The sequence below is a fragment of the Aulostomus chinensis genome, chromosome 7 (assembly GCF_037954235.1).
Source record: "Aulostomus chinensis isolate RoL2024-O1b breed Wild chromosome 7, RoL_Achi_v1.0, whole genome shotgun sequence".
Classification (NCBI taxonomy): Eukaryota; Metazoa; Chordata; class Actinopteri; order Syngnathiformes; family Aulostomidae; genus Aulostomus; species Aulostomus chinensis.
In genome coordinates this window covers 9,772,215-9,788,253 of record NC_141326.1, presented here as the reverse complement: position 1 = coordinate 9,788,253, position 16,039 = coordinate 9,772,215, and positions in this window count along the sequence as shown.

Genomic DNA, 16,039 nt, shown 5'->3' with positions numbered 1-16,039 from the left:
TGAGATACTGAATTGGGGATTTTCATTAGCTCTAAGTTATAATCATCAAAATTAAAAGAAATAAACACTTGAAATATAGCAGGCTGTGTGGAATGAATGTATACATTATACAAGTTTCACTTTTTGAATGGAATTACTGAAATAAATTAACTTTTCATGATATTCTAATTATATGACCAGCCCCTTTATATATCACCTGCACCATACTGCCCAGCACTCATAGTGCTGGTGGAGGTTGAAAGCATCTGATTAGTGTTTTGAAGGAGAAAGAAGAAACCCAGCCTGCCACATGTATATGAATCACTAGAATGTTAATATGAATTGATTCATACAGTCCATACAGTACCATACAGTAAATGGGTGCCTTAGTAGAGGAGAAGAAGGTCTGAAAAACACCAACCAAAGGTAGAGATGAAGGAGCTCCTGCCCAAAAAAAGAGGACAAAAGATAAATAAGAGGCTTGAGGGGGGTTTTAGGTCATTACACAGCAGGATGTACCTGCTGTAGACAAGCTCAACATGAGGAGAGTTACATAGATGTGGAGAGAATAGCAGGACAAGGTCCTCACAGTCCAGCAGGCAGCTAGCATCAATAGCCTCAAGATGAGGGGAGGGCCATGAAAGAGGGCAAAATGCAAGCTCAAAGCCTTCACATTTTTTAAGGTTTTAACGCTACACATTAGAAGTTGAAAAATGAATAAATGTATTAATAAAACAAGCAGATGAATTTTAGCATAAACTGAAATATTGCATTTTATGATGCCTCCTTGATGGGTGCTTGTCACAGTGACCTTGACCTTTGATCTTTGGCTGCCAATATCTTTTCAGCTAGTTCTCAAATCCCAATGGAGTCCATTTGAAAAAAGAAATCCTTTAAGTTATCCTGAGAAATGTGAGGTCACACTGAACTTGAACATTGATAACCAAAACAAGTCATTCCAGAAATGTCACATAATGGAAAATTAACCAAGAACCAAGAAACGTAATTTTAAGTCTGAAAGTTTTTTTTTTAAGAAATTTGCATTACTTTTGAGAATTTGATTCACATCAGCAATCAACCTGTAAAGCCCTTTAGGCTATGACAAAAAAAATACACTTGATTTTCAGTGCCAACTGAAGGCATTTATCTCTCTCTTTCTGTGAAAAACTTTTGCAGATGAAATTTTGTGGTTGGTTTGGTAGGACAAGAGGTATTCAAGAATAAAAAGGCATGTCATTTTTAACAACATAGCTTCACCAGAGATGTCTTTGTTGATTGGCCGCTCCAGAAACATCCAGCGAGAACACTGCCGTATTTCAGCTTCAAAAGACTAATCCCAGCCGTTATGGAACCCTCATCTGTGCATCTTCCATCCAATTGTCTCGATTAACCCTTTCCACATCCACTTCAGGCCCTTTTCATTGTGCTGTCTCATTTAATACTGCATCCTGGAGGAAAATTGGTGTTGGAGAGGATGAATGAAGCAGAATATTAGCTCAGGGGAAAGTAAAACATACGTACATTCACTCATATGGTGGATAAAAAAGTAATACAGCACAGCTTTCTGTCATACCTACGAACTGAAACCATTTCTTGACAGAAATTATTATTTGCACAAGTTGGGCTCTGAATTAAAAGCAAAAACTTGAATTCTAAATTAATCATAGAGTAGTGCAGGAACGAGTCTTAAACCCATTAATAGGTTAGTGATGTGTGTCTGGTGCCCTTATCTAAAAGTCAAAGTGATTTTTTTTTGTATCGATTTTTGGTCAGATTTCTGTAATAAAATCTATGGTTAACACTTGCTTCAGATATTTTAACATTCCATTACCATTTTGTTCAAGGTTTTTTTTTTTGTTTTGTTTTGGGGGTTTTTTTGGGGGGGGGGGGGGGGGGGCACTGGTTACCACAACAGCACTGAACTAGACTACAGAGGTTGTTGAGGACATTTAATGTCATTATGCCAAAAACAGATAAGGTGCAAATTCAGTTTGTTGTCATACTGAATACGTACCACTAAAAGCTAACTAATTTGTATTTACACTTTATGAATCGTTAAAGTGGTATTCATGATAATCTCTTAAATGTTTGCTTGCCACAGAGCTTTGTTTTGATTTGTAAAAATCTCTTGGCTTTTGATGGGGACCCATGGTGACTCTGGTTGGTGCTGGTGGGCTAGCTGAAAAAAAAACAACAAAAAAATAACAGCATTTACCCCTGCTGCGCTCTGTTGTTACTCTCTACAGTCAGAAGTCAGGGACAGGTACAAAGAATCAACCCTGGAACGAGCAGAGACTCAAGCGTCCTGCTGGTTGACTAATGGTCATTGTCACATCGGTACCTTAATCTTCTAAGGAGAAACTGTTTCTTCTCAAATAGCTCAACTATATTGTAACCCAGTGTCAGAACACATCCTAGCAACAATTATACAGAGTAAAAAATACGCTCCCTGATGTTTATGGTAGTTTATAATTGTTTAAAGTTAAAAACTCCAAACATCGCATTCCAAATGATTCTCCTCAGGATAAACTAAATTAAACAAACCCATAACCTGACACTCTAAGAACGGTGATGCTGGCTCTCACTCATTCAGGATACACATGGATCAGCTAAAGTACAAAATACACACCCCATTCTTTCTAATATGGATATGATACCAAATGTTTTTCACTGTGTGCTACAGGCCCTCTCACCAAGAACCGGATTAGGGTGTGATTTTACTCAGGATCTACTCAGTTGACTTTGTCACAGTGTGAGTTTACAAAATGAAAAAGAAAGCTCTCCACACCATTTATGTTTCCAAAAGAAGCCACTTGCTCAATGTTTGCCTCAATCTTTGGATCGTCTCTCTCCTCATTCCTCTCTCTTCTGCCTAAGAGGTGTGTCCTCTGAGCCTTCAGAACAACCAGAAGAAGGCTTCACATAAAAGACTGATGGAGAAATTCATCTAACTGTAGGATGCGGAGTCGAGCAGTGATTCTCAAAGTCCTTATTTATGCTGCTTCGTTCTGTCTCAGGCCTCTGTCATATGTAGAAATACAGAAAAGGATGTCAATCGATCAGACCTTTTCCAACGAAGCTGTCATCTAAATGGACAAATGACATCATTGAACAATGTAAAGGTTGTAGCACGTTGATGACGTTGCTACATGGGATACTATTGTTAACTATGGTTGTGGTGTGCCACTGAAGCACACTACTGAAACCAGGTGAAAGATGCATTGAGGAAAACAAAGACTTATACCAGTGAGTTCGAAAATGAAATGAAATGTCACCTGCCTATGATTGCCAACATCAATCATCACCCAATATTGATGAATCTGCATATGCATGTAATCCATCTACCCACTACCCTCCTGAATGAATTATGTCCTTTAATATGTAACCCACACAGAGATTTCCCTCCCTTTTAAATAATGCTGAGCAGCAAAAATGATCTATTGAATTATAACCAGTGACAGTTTGTCTATGAATGTAGAATATCTAGAATGTAGCCTATTGAAGAACATCAGATGATGGGCTACATTCTCATTTATTTTCCTTCTTTTCCTTTTGTTCTCTCTCTGTGAGCAAGAACGAATAACATCCCTGTAATTGCAACTCTCCTTTTTCATTGAGTATTTAATGATGATATAATGATGGAAGAATGCATCTTCATGTTATTGATGGTTTGACCACAGCAAACTTTGAAAAAAATGCAGGACTGAAGAGCACTTATACAACCTGTTACTTGATCCTGCTCTCCCTCCTCCACTCTGTCATCCTCTCCTACTAAAATAATAATGCATTAGCTGCCAGTCAGTTAGGAAGGGTGCAATGCAAGAAGCTGTTTTGGAGGGGAAACACAATAATACTATTTAATACTGTTTGGCTAGCTAGGGTTGGACAACAGTTATTGATAGGCTATTATTAACACCACAGAGTTATAGATAGACTTAATAAACCTCTAAACATCGCTTGGAAAATGAATCACGAGCTATCTTATCAAAAGTATTGCTGTCAGCTGAAATAGCATTAAGAGAAAAATATGCCTGTTTTATTATATCATGAAATAAGTGAGCCTAAACGTTTTCTTTTTCCGAGCCCCGTATGCAAGTACAAACAAGGTGCTCATACTAAGTTCTGCGGTTTTGTTTTCCAGATGGGTTTCACAACAGTGATGATGTCAAAGTAACCTCATCACATAAATATACTTGTTAGAGTTTATGAAATGAAATTATTTATTGATTCCTAATCTGTCAACAAATTTGTATTTTTACAACAAAAGCAGACATTTTTACGATAAAAAACGGTAACTTTATAATAGCTATCTGTTGTAACTAGTTAATAGATCATTAGTAAACTTTTTTAATGACTTGTTAACAGTTTGTTAAGGATTTATAAAGATGCCTCATAGATAGATAATAGATCATTCCTAAACAGATAGTTCATGAGTTATAAATGGCTTGCTAAAGTTAACAGTTAGTAAATCAGTAAATAGTTTATATATGTTATTGGGACGTTATTCTAAAGTTGCAACTATTCCTCATTTATTAACTCTTGTAAATGAGGAATAGTTGCAACTTTAGAATAATGTCCCGATAACATACTACATAAGCTAATCACTAATATATGAACTCACACTTTACAGATCAGTTGTTAATAGTTTGTTAACCATCTACTAATACCAGTGAAACTTTGTAGAGCAGCAAATGGGTGGAACAAGTTCAAGGTACAGAAACATGATGTGATATTTAAAGTATCACATTTTTGTACCTCAACCTTGTTTCACCCATAGGCTTTTCTGTGTACTTTATTTGACCAAAGAAGCACCACAGATGAAATGTTGAACATTATGTTTAATGTATAGAAACATGCATACTGAGCCATCACACGGCAGCACAGCAGTATACAACAATATACAAACCCATGAGGTTTGGGCACTTTTTGTGCAGATCATGAAAACAAAATAAATCATTCATTACTGACATGAACCAGACCCGAGCTACAACCAAACTGCTCTTGGGCACCATCCAATAGTGACACAACACCTAAGCTTTCTTAGACAGAGGAATAAGTTTCCCCTTTTCCTTTTGATGTTCAACATCCCTCAAAAGTTTTGGATCATTAATCAACACTTCCAGGCATTTTTTTTTTTGCAAAGTCCCGCAATCATTGCTGTGGTGTATGAGCAACCAGCAACTCCTTGTATTTCTTTGGGGCCACAACAGCCAGCTCACAGATCGGGGCATTGGCGACGACGGTGTTTTGGTCGACACCGACCTTCTGATATGCCACACTCAGCATTCTTCCTTTCTTGTACACCTTAAGGACTTTCCTGTATCTCTTGATGACCTCCACAGGATGACGTGCTGAAAAAGATAGAAATTTAGATATGTATAACAAACATACAAGTGGTGAATCGACACAGGGAAACACACACATGGATGCAAAGTAATGAAGATTACATGGGCACAGAGCAATTGGAGGGTCCCAGATAATATACCCATCAGGAAGAACATTTTGGAAAATAAACTCTTTTATATATTTCATATAGGCGGTGCAGTGGTTAGCACTGTCGCCTTACAGTAAGAAGGTTCCGGGTTCAAGTCGCGGCTCAGGGATCTTTCTGTGTGGAGTTTGCATGTTCTCCCTGTGCCTGTGTGGATTCTCTCCGGGTACTACGGCTTCTTCCCACAGTCCAAAGACATCAAGAGGGGACGAGGCTGATTGACACTCTAAATTGACCGTAGGTGTGACTGTGAGTGTGAATGGTTGTTTGTCTCTATAAGTTGGCCCTGCGATGGCAACCTGTCCAGGGTGAACCCCGCCTCTCGCCCGTAGATGCTGGGATAGGCTCCAGCCCCCCGTGACCCTTACTAGTAAGGAATAAGCGGAAGATGACGATGTATATATATATGTGTATATATATATAGTACAGAGAGAGAGAGACAGAGAGAGAGAGAGAGACACACACACACACACAGACTGACATTGTGATGTCTTCATGCTTCATTACTGTCACACAAGAGGGAAGCAGTCTTATTTCTTATTTCTTGTTTTTTATGTTTGTTTTTATTTATTGTCTCTATTGCTTTAATTTGTTTTGGCAACACTGTATTTTAACGGTCATGCTGATAAAGCACTTTGAATTGAATTGCATTGAACTGAATAGAGAGAGACAGAGAGAGAGAGATAGACAGACAGAGAGAGAGATAGACAGACAGACAGACAGATAGACAGAGATAGACCCTGTGTTGCGCTCCGAAAATAACAATTCTACTAATTGTAGGCCTACAACAAGTCTTACAACTCATATAGGCTACATCTTCTATTTTCGGCAAGCGACTAAACACGTGCGTGCACACACACACACACACACACACACACACACACACACACACACACACACACACACAAAAGTAATCATTGGACACTTCACTAATCTGGTTGAATTACGTAGTACAAATCTATCAATGTGTGTTATCCTGATCAAACATTAATGAAAAGAAAACACGCAGTCTTGCGTCCGTCACCGTTGTTGTCCATGTACACAGCATGGTCCACAGGTGCAGTTTTTACTTTTTACTGGAAGTACCCCCTGTTGACTTCTTTCTCTTTCTCCCAACAGTACCTGGATTTATAAGTATTTTGAACATCGCCGCTGGGAACACTGGTATCGGACATTTTACCAGACCATGTATTCATTCTGTGGAATCAATGCTAATGCTAGCTCATCCAATAATGAACTTGCTAAGTGAGTGAAGGATGGGCGTGTCTGTCTAGGTTGTCACCGGTTGTCACTCATCAAAGTACAGCGGTGATGCAAGGTGATTGACAAGTTGACAACTAGCCAATATGATGGAGGAGGCCGGAAGGCTCATCCTCCAGCCCGTGAATACAGTTATGATTGGCTTGTTTCACCTCGTCACCCCCGACCTATACAATTCAAATATGTAAGCTGTCGGGAGCAAGTCACAGAGACTCGGGAAGCTTGTGTGATGTGTATGGAAAGAACAGAGGATAAGATAATCAAGACAGATGGTAATATCGTAGCCAAATAATGCCTGGTTTAGCTACTGAGCTAAGAGAGCTTATTGTAGGCAGAACTAAATCTAAAAGAAGACACAGACAAAGAAGACATAAGACAGAAATTCAAGGAATCAGTTTGTGTGGACAACTATGAATGGTTAGTTTATTTTTATTGTATGAAATGACAACATACATGGGTATTCTGGTCCAGAATTCAAGTGAAAATGAAATCTATTTAATTATAAAGAGTGCCCAATATATCTTAATTCATGTTAACAATAATTTCTAGAAATACACTACTATACACTACACTACTTAATACTAATCTACAAGATCACAACACGTCAAAACGTTGTGAGCTCATAGATCTGCTATTTTCAGGAAAAAAATATTGAAAAAATTTCAACACTTTTGAAACATAACACACATTTTATGGGGGTTCCTGGCACAAAATATTTTCAGATGGGGTCCATGGCCAAATACACATTATTTGGGGGTCCTTGACATGAAAATTTTTGAGAATCTGCACTGCTGTAGCCACTACCCTGGCCTGTGTCATTCTTATCTTTATTTGTATGTATCTTCAGGGTTTGCAAACACCATAACAACAGAGGGAGGAAACTGAAGAGGTCAATTAGACTCAAATCTATATTCAGCAAGTCAAAGGTCTCCCTCTTCAACAGGATGCGCTTTGTGTACAGGTAGCTATGCCATAGGTATATTATGTATTTTAGTCCATCTGACTTTGATGAAAAGAGTTTATTTCAATAGAAATACTGTATAATTATGCTGTCATAAACAGTAACTGGAGACTATGTAGTAAAGCTTGTGATTATTATGTTATGGAGCGTCTCTGGACTCGTGATGATAACAGGTGCTTGGAGTTATTTCACTTCTGTGATTTAGTTTGCTAAAAGGTGTAATTTACAGCATAACTTCTTAACAGTTGAATTATGGAAATATATTTAATTGCTGTTACTTATGGGATGCTGTGTCGGTCAGCATTCGGCCTGGTGGAGCAACATGAGTGTCTGACTCTACCTCTTGAAGCTCAATGGCAATTGGCTCTCTTAATATATAGGCTCTGGCAATTAATATTAGAAAAAGGATTTTACAAACATCCTACAGTATTTCTCAATGCCAACGACTCTCACTAACACCTGACGAGTCATTGGTTTTGGGTTGGTCGTTAGGCCAACGACTCCCATTAACACCTGATGAGTCATTGTTTTCGGGTCGTACGACCAGTTGTTTTTCGTTTTTTGCCACCACCCTCCTGGTAGATATATAGCTGATATTCCCCACCAGGATTCAAAACTGAAGAAGCTTCTTGGATGAGAGGCAAAACGTCTTCTACTCACACGAGATTAGTCCAGTTGCCATTTTTTATGCTTTTTTGAGACTTACCATGACCTGGATGACTGAGAATATCCACAGATACATCCTACAGTATTATTCGTCCCAAATGTATTGACAGAGCTCTGCTGAAAATAAGACGAAACATATTTCCATCATTATTGCTGTTTTTGTCTACACAGTAGTGAACAATTTTCATATCCTGGGGTGCAGTAGATGCAAACTTTGTGTATCAAACCAAAAAGATCAAAAGAACTGTGGTATAATTATTATTTGCCTTGTTCTATCAGATTTGCACAAGGCCTGCGTCTACATCAAGTGGACATGACCACTGATGACATTTCTGGAAGCTCAGCAACCCTGTCCAAGATGGCTCGAAAGCTGTGAGATGTGTGCACTACTGCGATGGACAGATATCAGCAAGCAAGAGGCCAGTACATTGGCCAGTTTATCACCGTTGATGAGTGCCACTTCAGACACAAAAGAAAGGCAAGCAGCAAGCACAAGATATTAATGCAAATTACCATTGAATGACAAATTATTAATTTTGTTTAAAGAATAATAATAATAAGAAGAAGAAGAAGAATATTTTTGTTTAAAGAAGAATAATTCCTAATATTTTATGTTTTCAACAGTACGGACGGGGACAAATGGCTGGTAGCTGGAAGAGGAAGAAGTGGGTGTTTGGGATGCTGGGTGTGAAGAGGAGAGGGAGAAGTAACGCAAAGCCTGTTCTTCGCTTAGTCAAGAGAAGAAGGAGAGATCTGGTGCCACTTATAGCTCACCATGTTAAAGTGGGATCTACAATAATAAGTGATGAGTGGCGGGCTTATCGCAATGCTTTACCTCAGCTAGGTTACACCCATTTCACTGTCAATCACAATGTGTCATATGTCAATGCCCAAACAGGTGCACATACTCAGCATATAGAGAGGGACTGGGGACTGGTTAAGGATAATGTGTGGAGACACGGGGGAATCGTACAGAGGAGTTACTGGTAGACCATCTCAGAGTTATTAAATGGCAAGAGTGGCTTGCCGGTAAGCATCGCAAAGGGCCATTAGGACGGATAATCCATGACATTGCTGTGATGTATGGACATTAAATGTCCCTCTAAAATTCTGTTTATTCAGTGTTTAGCACAAAAAGTGCCCAAACCTCATGGGTTTGTATACTGTTGTATACTGCTGTTCTGCCATGTGATGGCTCAGTATGTGTGTTTACATTAAACATAATATTCAATGTTTCATCTGTTGTGTTTCTTTGGTAAAATACAGTACACAGAAAAGCCTACGGGTGAAACAAGACTGAGGTAAAAAATGTGATACTTTAAATTTCACATCATGTTTCTGTACCTTGAACTTGTTCCACCCATTTGCTGCTCTACAAAGTTTCATTGGTATAAGTAGATGGTTAACAAACTATTAACAACTGATCTGTAAAGTGTGAGTTCATATATTAGTTAAGTATTAGTTTTTTAGCTTCTGTATGTTATTGGGACATTATTCTAAAGCTGGGTTAGGGTTTAGAGTTAACGTCCCAATAACATATATAAACTATTTACTGATACTTACAAGTCATAAGTAATGAATTTACTAATAGCTTGTTCATGATCAATTACTAATGTATAAGGTATAAATCATTAACATACAGTTAACAAGTCATTTATAACTCATTAACACATCTTGTAAATTATCTATTGACGATCTATCAGGCACAGTTATAAATCCTTAAACTTCTGTTATTTAGCAAGTCATAACTTATTAACTATCATTTTATTAATGATCCATTAACTATCTATAAGGCATCATTATAAATCCTTAACAAACTGTGAAATACTTAATAAGTCATTAATAACTTATTCATTAACAGTTTACTAATGATCTATTAACTAGTTATAACAGACAGTTATTATAAAGTGTTGTTTTTTAAATTTTATTTCAAATTTTCCTCCACCATTTTTTTCACCTCAGTTCTACATTGCCTCAGTGTCGTTGCTCCTCCCCTTCCTGAAGAGCTTGGTGATAACAGAGGCTAAAAATACCTGGAGAAGTCTCAAGTGATCCTGCACTTTTGTTTTCCAGCTGAGAGGACTGACGACAAAAGATAAACACTGGTCCGGAATACAATCCTTTAATGTCTCCAGGTAAAGTTAGTGGGGAAAACAAAAAAGATAAAATGAGAAACCCAAAGCTCTCTGCAGAACTCTGGAATCTCCAACAAAAGCTGCAGTGGTATAACAAGGACACCTGTTTTACTGGCAAGATCATGGCAGATCGGTGAAAACAGCATCAACACTAACAACAACAAAAAAAAAAAGCTGCAAGACATTACATTTCAACAAGAGTTGACCATTGAGAGGCTTTGCCATGAGGCAAAAAACAGTAGAAGTGGTTTGTTCAGTGGTCCAAGTAAGATGTTCTTTTTGATGCTGCTAGGCACTATGTTGCTTCTTCTTCTTTCACTAGCTGTCAAAACATAACAGTTAGCTGCTGTGAGAGGCTGCAGCTATGGCTGAGCAGAAAACAGTGTTGGATGGAATGAAGTGAGATGATGTTTCCCCATGAAGAGATTTTCCTCAGGCAGAATGTCCAGCTATATTCAGTGGGGAAAATAAGAATTGAACATGTCACCATTTTTCTTGGTAAATATATTTCTAAAGGTGCTACAGATGTGATTTTTTTTATACCAGATATCAATAACAATCCATGCAGCCTACACATGCAGAGAAATTAAACCTTAGATGTCCATAAATTAAGTTATGTGTTAAAAATTGGAATGACACAGGGAAAAAGTATTGAAAACATGCAGAAATGGAGGTGCAAAAAGGCACAGAAAGCAAAGACACCAGCTAAAATCTATCAGTAATTAGAAAGCAATCCTGCCCCTTGTCAGTGCAAATTAATATCCGCTAGTTCAGTTCCAACTGATGGCCTATAAAAAGGTGTCTCATTGCCAAGGTGTCACACAAGAAACATCTTATGATGGGTAAAAGTAAAGAAATCTCTGAAAACCTCTGCAACCTAATTGTCACAAAACATACTGATGGCAGTGGTTACAGAAGGATTCTAAACTTCTGAATGTTCCAGTGAGCACTGTGGGGGTAAAACACAATGATATGCACACAGTTTGTGCTACTGTGAGTGTGTGGCTCCTTTTTGTGGAGTTACTCACATATGGCTCCAGCAGTTTGCATAAATAACATATTGCCTTAGCTGAGAATCTGTGGTGTTCATAGAGAATGATGTCAGGAAAAGATATCGGATAACTCCTGTCTCTGAATCGTCTCTCCCTTCGAAGAGAACCTTGCACAATGATTGCGCTGAGGTCCACTTGATTATTCAAAAATGGTGATGTCATTTTCAAAAGAGGTGGTTTGTGAAAGGGCAACGCTTTTTAGAGCCGATTTAAGCTGAAACTCAGAACATAACCTGCTCCGGACCAGGTTCAGTTTGCCGAATCAGTTACCATGGTGATCTAGCCAGGTTAAAAGAGAGCCACCTTCGTGATATTGACAACCCTGGCATTAGTCTCAACATACCTCGCTAACCCATTAATCTAGCTTTGCAGTACACCCCTCTAGAATTAGCAGGTACAATTGTTTCAACAAAAACAATGAGTAACACATTCAGCCAAGGCCTGTATGCACACTCGCCATGCAAGAGTCAATTGCTGAAGAAAAAAACATGTTTAAGCTCATTTAAAGTGTGCTGCACAACATTTAGACAAACCTGGGAAATACTGGAAGAATATATAGTCTGGTCTGCTCTGACTGAAATTTAACTCGTTGGATGCCATGATACACACCATATTTAGGGGTCAAATGGGACAGCACATCACCCCAAAAATACCATAAGAGTGAAGTTTGGAGGTTGGAACATCATGATGTGGGGCAGTTTTTCAGCATATAGCTCTGGCAAACTTTCAGCCCTGGCATTTCCTGAGAAAATGGTGACATGTTCAGTACTTATTTTAGCTTTTTCCTGAATGGGCTGTACAGTTTTTCACGGTGCATTAATTTTTGCCTTGTAAGGCTAGGATGGTTATTTGAAATGATAATTTTGACCAAGTGTAATTGTTATTACTAAGTTACTCACTGAGATAGAGCTTTGAATGCAGCACTGTAGTGGAAAAAAATCCCAAACATTTATCAGACTACATACTGCGCACAGTTTTTGTTGTACCATAAAGAATTATTACCAAGAAACAGCTGCAACCAGCAGCATCTCGCGTGAGTGACGAGTGGTGCGTTCACTTCTGGTTTTCTGCGAGCTACGGCATGGCCAAAGGGTCAAAAAACACCGTGTGCGGTAATCACGATAAAAAAATTATCGGCGATAAAGGGACGTAGGGTTAACTAGTTAATAACGCGTTAACACTGACACCTACAGTAAATGGTAAAAAAAAACAAAAAAACAACTGTACCTCTGTATCACATTTCTACATTATGGACAAGACACACACAATTTAAACATTTTATTTGTGTTCACATTTAGACAGAGAACCAGGAACAAAATCGATGGTAGATTAGTAGATGCACAAGCATGGGGTCATTCAGGACAATACAAATATCTGATCTGAGTCCATGGGTAAAGGAAGTAGCACCTGCTCCAGATGTGGTGGCTGCCAGTTATCACCAACATTGTTGATAAGAATGTTAGATTAATAGAATTCCATGTGATTGACAAATTCCTTCTCTATTACCTTTAATAGTTCATGAGTATCTTATTGTCATCCAGCTTGGACACAGGTGCAGGGTTCATGTGTTTCAATAAGAGATTTACAGTATTGAAGGTTTCCGGGTGACTCAAGTTCGAGGAACAGAATATAGGCTATCTTATAAGATCACCACTATTCCGACAAACGGAGACACATGGTGTGTCCCAAATTGCATATTTCCATACTACATTCTTAAAATTTGGAGTATACTCAACTCAAAATGGAAAAAAAAGTATGTATAGTATGCGAAAGTTGAGGATGCAAAAGTACCCGGACGACGTACTCAAATCAGTTAAGACTTTGAGTGTGCGACTGTGGACACTTGCCGCACTCATTTTTAAAAATGGGGATGGACAGCTGTGGTGAGAGTCGGTCAACACTGACTTGTATAGAGTCATCTTTACATTAAATAACGGGGACAAGTTTGAAATTCTGTGTGGACACGGGTTTGTAAAAATAAAATGACTGGTCACCAAAAAGTTATGCTAAATAGATCATGCAAATTCACTATACATACCGTTGCATCTTCAGCCAATAGAAGGAGGAAATTGTGTTTTCTGCGCCGATTGTGGCATACAATGCGTGATGACCGTTCATTTTGCTGTTTTACTGCTTCAAAAATCGCCAAACAAGCGCAGGGAAAAGGTGGCGGTAATTAGCTTGATGCTGATACGGTGCTCGCTGGTCACAAATCGGCATAGAAGAAGAAGACATCACGTCATTTCCAGTGAGTGCGCCACGCTGCAGTATGCGATTTGGGACAGCACTGCACAATTGAGTACATAGTTTGCTTAGTATACTCAAGTTGAAAATCTTAAATATGTAGTATGGAAGTATGTGATTTGGGACACACCAGCAGACAATATATAGACACAAGGTAATGGGGAACAGGTGGAAACACTTAGCAATCAGACCAAGACACATGAGGAAGAGCAAATGACCTGAAACGAGAGGAGAGTTCAATTTTAAAATAAAACAGGAAATGACAAGACAAAACATGGAGACAGGACAAAATTCCAACTTAACTTCACTGCGGTGTGACATCTAAACATCTAATCCAATGTGTCCTATTTACACACACAAAAACCAGAAGTACAAGATCTGTTTATTCCTTTTGTCCATGCTTAATGTTCCAGCAGCTTATTCACGATAGGGTACACAGTTGGTGGAGGTGGTCATCAGGAACTATGAATGTCATTGATCCTTACATGTAGAATCCTTCTGACTCAACTTTTCCCAAATAAAGAGCTGTTCAAAAGTCCTGTTAGTGTTGTTGTCACCTCACTCGTCTTATGTATCTGATCTGCTTGGAGGCACTAGACATTTTCTCACCTGTTCAACTGACACAGTTCTCATTTGCATTTCTAAAGGAAAGTACAGTAAATCAATAAATTTTTAACATATTACAACACATTCTGGGAATGCAAAGACACATATTGATATCTCCATCTTGGTCTCACTGCTGCCTCACTTGGAGTGTATAAAAATGTGGTCTTGAGTGAGTTTGATTTAAGGATATGATAGCAGTAATAACAATTTATCATCACCTCTTTTGTAAACAAAGGTTTGGAAAATATCAAAGTGGACATGAAAGCCGCACTTAGCCACCATCTGTTCTGTCTAGTTAAAGTTCTCCTTCAGTTAAACTTCTCCCTAGATTCATGTGTCAAATGATTCCCTCGTGAAATATAAAACTTTTAAAAGAAAATTATCTAATGTGCCGCTTACTGTAGTTGTACATTTGAAGACTAATAGGATGCACAATGAAGCACGATTTCTTTCATTGCAAATTCATATTTTTGATGAAGGTTATTAGCATATTAGAAAATTAGTAGTTTCTGATCTGGCTCAGTCATACCTATTTCGTTGGTCTCTGATTTTTCTTTGACATGATTCACTGCAAGCTTCGAAAATTCAGTCCGAGATTTATGACCAATCTACCACATATATGGACAGGAGATTTTAGGCTGCACATGCAGAGAATATTTTAGTGTGTGGAGAGCCAAGCCTCTGATGAATTTTAATTTTGGGTCAATTCAAGGTTAATGTTGTCAGATGTAGTCCTTTGAAAGAGAAGCACACTCTTAACATCGAAGCCTAGTATAGCAGTTAAATCTATTTCCAGTTGAGGACCTGAATTCCATCCAGTCAGTGTCATTTCTTGAGGTGCCGTCCGACTTCCATATTAAATTCTCATTATTCGATGTTTTTGAACCTGGAGTCTGTTGTTGTGTGTTAAAACTGGAAACGTGAGTAATACTAATCAAGTATTTCAGAGATTCCAGAGCATGAAAAGAAATAAAGGTGTTACTCACAACAATAAAAGAATAAAATGTTGACATAAATAGTGAATGAGGATAAGGCAGCAGCAGAACAATCACAGAAAGCAAAAGTAAAAATTAAATTAGTACACAAATGTTTTGCATTCTTTTTGTATTGTGTAATTGGTAGTGGTTAATAAAGTAGCTCTTGCAATGTGTCAAATAATTATTAAGTCTATACAGTTGCATTATCAAGTTCTGCAACTTTAAGTAAGCAGGCCCCCACCCTCCAACCTGACCAGCCACCACCTCCCCCAACCCCCAGGTAGTGACCTAGGGGCCACTTATGTGTTGTTGTAGTCGACATGGCCAATCACAGGACTTAAGGGGATTCTCCTCTGGTGTTGCTGTGGATGAATGAAATCTACTGTCCATGGGGGTCCCTTTCCAACATGGGGCCCAGGGCAATTGACTGGTTTGCTTAATTTTTAATATGTGTGGTAGGGATGTGCCGAATGCTCGGATGAAACAATTTTTCGGAATGGGTGTTCTGGTTGTAGCAAGGTTGAGTAAGAAGTAAAAATGTGTTATTATGCACACTCTAGCATTCTCTTGTTGTCTTTTTTTAAACCCATCAACCTCCTGTTTCAACCTGCTCCCTCTAAGTATATGTTTAAAAAAAAATGTATGTAGGATTCCTCAACCATACCAAA